At 42.8% G+C, this 5,851-nt stretch overlaps 1 protein-coding gene across 1 annotated transcript in view; it reads right to left on the reverse strand.

Annotated features, from left to right (window-relative positions):
- LOC142495286 (dynein axonemal heavy chain 3-like) overlaps window positions 1–5,851 on the reverse strand; it is a 1,152,169-nt gene that overhangs the window by 1,141,754 nt on the left and 4,564 nt on the right. The gene's annotated exons all lie outside the window — the stretch shown is intronic.

A 5,851-nucleotide genomic window follows, 5' to 3' on the forward strand; every position in this document is an offset into this window, starting at 1 on the left:
CTGACCCCAAAGGCTAAGGGTTTTAATAGACGTTAGCCATATTATGTCAAGAAGAAATACGGTGATGTACTCTCGACGCAAAATGAATGGGAGCCAACCCATCGAACCCGCAGACCACTTCCTCCCATACGCATCGACGACTCTGCCGCCGCTGTCCCGGAAATCTTCAGCCCGTCTTCTCCACCCCTCGTCCTCGACGCTGCCGCCACCCTCCCGGAAACCCACAGGCCATCTTCTCCAGTTCTATCCGACGACGCTGCCACTGGTGCCTCTGAAATCCACGGGTCACTTTCTCCTTTGCTCTTAGACGACTCTGCTTCTCGCCCGGAAAACCAAAGGTCACTTTTTCCATCCCTCTTCGACGACGCTGCCGCTTCTCCTCTACCGGATATCCACAGGTCACCTCCTCCACCCTTCTTCGACGACGCTGCTGCTTCTCTCCATGGAACCCCCATCTCATCCTCCGTTGCACCCATCCACCCAGATGTCAACACGCCATGCACAAGAAGCAGTTCGTTAGACCGGATGCTGAATGGGATAAGTATTGTGCTGGCAAAGATAGATATGCTTCTGGAGACCATGCTAAATGTGGAGCAACGGAGGCTACATATGGATCAACGGATGCTAGATATGGATCAACGGATGCAACATATGGATCAACGGATGGATCGACGGATGGAGAAGATAGAGGCTGACATAGCGGGTATACATAATTTGCTCGGTGTTCATGCCCCTGTTTCTCCGACACCGGAGCAGGAGGTTGGCATGGATGTGATGAATGGGAGCATCGACACCCTTCCATCACCAAGCGCACCCCCTCAACCAGAAGATGTAGTGTACATGTATGCCGTTGAGGAGGACATGACAACCCCGTCAAGACCACGCCAGGAGACAACACAGCGACCAAGACAAGAGGAAAGCTTCCTCCCAGACAACCTACCCTCACCCGTCACCTCAAGCACACCCACTCGCAGAAGACCTACATTCGCTCGCATCGATACGGTGCCCGACATCAGCCTGTGCGATCTGCCACCGGCGCTCAGGGATAAGTATAGGGTGATGAATGCTGGTGCACCCCACAAGTATGCCTTGTTACTTTTTAAGCACCATGTGCCCTACTCGTTGTACTGTGACTGGGCCTTTAGAGTGAACTACGAAGGAAATCGCGTAAAAAAGGCGCTTCCTGCCAATTTAAGAAAGACCATTCAGGAGGAATTGCGGCGCTATTACCCAATTACAGATCCTGTAATGAAAGGCGTTCGAGACTGCATTAATGGCGTTTTGCGCCATGCAAGGAATCGGCCATGGACGGACAATCTGGAGGACTTTCTGGTTTAATCACGGGAACTGTAAGACCATACTGTTGTGCTGAACTGTACTGTACATGTTTTGACCTGCTGTACTTAAATAAAGGAGATGTTGTTGTGTGTTTTAACTTGTATTTATACAGAAATGTCTTAACTTGCTGTACACACACACACAGGACCTGCACAATTCCAGTCCCGGAGGGCCGCAAACAGACCCGGTTTTCAAGGTTGTCCTGAAAACCGGGCCTGTTTGCTGCCCTCGAGGACTGTATTGGTGCAGGCCTCACTGACTGTTTTGCACACCATCCCACTGTACTCTATATGTTTCTTTAATAAAGGTGATGTTGCGTTTTGTATACTGTATTTTATGAATAAAGATTTTTTTTAATCACAGGTAAGACCATACTGTTGTGCTGAACTGTACTGTACGGTACTGTACATATTTTGACCTGCTGTATTTAAATAAAGGAGATGTTGTGTGTTTTAACTTGTATTAATAAAAAAATGTTTGTAAGTTTTAACTTGCATTTATACAGAAATGTTTTAACTTGCTGTACATACACACACACAGGACCTGCACAATTCCAGTCCCTGAGGGCCGTAAACAGACCCGGTTTTCAAGGTTGTCCTGAAAACCGGGCCTGTTTGCTGCCCTCGAGGACTGTACTGGTGCAGGCTTGACTGACTATTTTGCACACCATCCCACTGTATTCTGTATGTTTTGACTTGCCGTTCTTTAATAAAGGAGATGTTGCGTTTTGTATATTGTATGAATAAAGAATTTGTTTTATAACATGTGACTGTAAACCATACTGACTGACTGTAAATGTTTTAACTTTCTGTACATAAATGTTTTCACTATTAGTAAACCATAAACCTGTTGATGTTTTGAATTGCTGTGCACTTAACATGTTTCTACATTGTACAGTATTTGTAAATAAATGTTTTTGTACTTACTACACCAATAAAAGAACATGTTGATTTGTTTTACATTGTTCCATTGGCTCCTTTGCTACTGTAACAAAATACAGTGTTTCTAGAATGTACACTACTGTCCAGGCATACTGTACTGTATACTGTAGGCATGCTCAGTACAAGAGTATTAAAAAAAATAGAAGACACATACTGTACTGTACTGTATGTACTGGCACTGTATAGAAGACACATACTGTATGTACAGTACTGTAATACTGTACATGTAGAATAAATGAATAGTTTTAATTTTTTCTGGTTTATTACACAGTATACTGTATATAAAAAAGTATTGTATACTGTACGGCCTGAAAACATCAGCATAATGTTTCAGGTAGAGTATTCTATCCTAATCAATAACAACGGCCACTAAACTGTAGACTCCGGTACGTGGGTTTTTTAATCCGATTCAGCAATGTGCAGGTATTGTTACACAAAGCGATATTATCCATCGAAATCCCTCCATTAGCCGTTTTCTTTTCTGAGGAAAAACAAAAAGAAAAGTTTTACTGTAATGGTCAGCCCCCTAAAGAAGCTCCCAGCCAGTCCCACCAATAATTTTCTCGGGGGGCGTCTCCTGTTCACATGCGCATGCGCCTACCGTCGATGTAATGACACGCATATGCGTTTCAAGAAGGTTCCAATGCGCATGCGCCTAGCGTTCCACCAATTGTTCAGTATCTGCAGTACAGTACTGGAGAAGCCGCTCAGCCAATGATATTGCTTACAGGAGAATCGCCTGACTTTTGAATCGCACCGATATTGATACTGTATTGTCAAAATAAAAAAAACACAGAAAATAATACGGCAACAATACTCACCATAGAATTTCCCATTCAGCTGGCGCCGGCACTGGGCAACTGCCAGTCCAGTGTTCTTGATCATCCACGTCGATAGTTGGCAGCAGGACTACTACACCTGTAGTCAGCTAATGAGGCTGGAAATTGCTTAGGTACATGCAAACTTGCTCGAAACTGCACGCGAAATCCGTCTCAGGCTTGCTGGACAGACAGCAAGGGTTGTCACTGACGGTGGGACCGTTATTGGAAGCCGGTGCTGGTGCATTGCTTGGCAGCGACTGTCGTTTCTTAGTTGGTTTTAACACGACCTTTCGCCTTTTGCCGTCTGCATGATCATAGATACAGGAAAAAGCCCGTGATACACACCAATACCCTCCAATAAATTGTGGCTCAATACGATAAAAACAGGGATCGCTACATAACCTTTTCCTTATTGCACGCTTCCACACATGAGGAGCTGGCGAAAATTTGTAAAAGTCATAGTTTTCGATAAAATACTGATACATTTGAACAACTGTTGCCATCTTGAGCGTCTCTCCCCCGGGACGCGTAAGATCGAGCTCTTCGGGCGGCCACACAATGTGCAACCAAACTGGATCACGTTGGGAAATCAGCTGGACGGGATCCACCTGTTGGATCCGGATGTGGTTGCTCGGTTTAAGGAGCAGTATCCGGACGGAGTGATCTCGAAACCAAAGAACATGTGAGCGAGCCAAAGTCATATTAAACAACCCGCCGGGAGGTCTCTCCGGGCAGAACATCTCGGAGTCCTACGCAGCGGGGCTGCTGCATTAGCGAGAGCCGTCCTGTGATTTCTGGATCATCTGCAATTTACCTTTTACGTAATTTTTTTTAAAATAATAATAAAAAACTAAAATTATATGGATTGATCGGAAGGGGCTGTCCCACTTGGATGCTGACAAAACCTTCTTTTTTTTGTTTTGTAAACTTACCAATGTAATTGGCCTCCTTAAATACATAGGAAATGTTCGTTTGCAACCTCTTCAGGAAGAGGGACCCCTTTAGTTTTTCACCATACCCTATATATATTTCTCACTCAATCCCCAAAAACATTTGCACAATTGTAGGCCTGTTATGTAAATTAACACTATATAAGAGGCACAATTTAGACAATCTAACTAAACTAAACTGATGTGACTGTATTAAGTACCAGGTACAGTGCGGGAGCTTCATGTTGATTAAACGAGAAATAGGAGTTTGTCCTCCGTAGCTCGTAAATGTGTTCAAGTGTTGTAATCTAATCTGAAACACTGGGATTACAATGAAGTTTTAGTGTCCTGCTGCTGAAATGTGCACCCGAAGACACCGCCGCCGCTGTCCGATTGTATCATCGCTAACACCCAGGACATACTTGAAAACGAGAGGTAACTCTCAATGTATTACTTCCTGGTAAAATATTTTATAAATAAATAAATAAAAATAATCTTATCATCTGTTGCATTAATCGCGGCCCATATCAAATACGTGTAACTTCTGTTGGGTTTTTGGAAAGCGGGCTGCACTTGAACACTCATGGCGGGCGTGTCTCTGGAGAATACTGTAACAGAAACTGGTCTTTGTCTTTCTTTAATATGAAAAGCCTAAATTGATACATTATTGCAACCTCTTCCTTCAGTCTCAAGGCCAATTTACAATAGCACACTGTGGTATCTTTTTTAAACGAAACACCTGCAAGTCGACACATTACTGAAGCGCGTGCGCATTACAATTCATGAATATCTGCCATCTGGCGGACACGCGAAGAATTGCAACCTATTAAATCCGAACCATTCTCAAAAAACGCATCAACCGCGCGTCAACTGCGCATGACCCGCGCATGACCCGTGGCTGAGAACGCAAAATGAATGCGGCATGCTCCCGGTGAAGTGCGTCGCATTCCAGAAAAAAGCCAGGGAAAAAACGGCGATGTGTTAGAATAAAATGAGCCGCAGCACTATGCAAACGCTTTCAAAATGTGCCAAAAATGAAGTTACATTTAAAACAAACTATTACATGTGGTCCATATGCCAGAATAAAAAAGTTACCATATCAATATTCTACCAGATTCCAAATGTGGACTACAGCATTATACAAATAAGCAACAAACTCGGAGATCAATTCATAATAAAATGTTCAATAATAATTTAAAACTGAAAAATATGAGAAAAAAAATGATGTCTATCCATTTTCTTGTATGATCAATGGTATAACTTAAATATGTGAGCCTATTTAATGTAATAAAATCCTAATCAATTCAACCTGCAGGCAGTTTAATATCTTCTCCAATTATTTTAATTAGTACCATTTCATGATCTCGGCCATTGGGGAGAACGCAAACGCTCGGAAAGACCAGTCTGCAAACTGTGTTGCATCGGAGTGAGGTAATTGGAAGCAGAAGCATTCAGTAAATGCTCCTTTCATCCCAAATAGTAAACTTGAGAATGATAAAGGATTTTATTTTTAATCAGAAGTTGGCATGACAAAATGGCAGGTTTGGTAAAGCACCACAAAAGATTTCAACATACATCTTTAGCTCTGATTAAGTGAAAACAAAACTACATGCTGGGGTGGATGAAATACTTCTGGAATTGATGAGCTTTTTTTTCTTTTTTTTGCATATGCACCAAAGCCAAATGAGCTTCTTTAATTTCCATAATGAAATTGTTTTTGTAAAGTTAAAAATACAATAATGAGGCCAAAACGGTGTGCTTTCTGAGGCCCCTATGGTGAAACAAATGAGATTTTAGCTTCTCTAATTGGGCGTACTGCAAG

The sequence above is a fragment of the Ascaphus truei genome, chromosome 5 (genome assembly GCF_040206685.1).
Source record: "Ascaphus truei isolate aAscTru1 chromosome 5, aAscTru1.hap1, whole genome shotgun sequence".
NCBI classification, from domain to species: domain Eukaryota; kingdom Metazoa; phylum Chordata; class Amphibia; order Anura; family Ascaphidae; genus Ascaphus; species Ascaphus truei.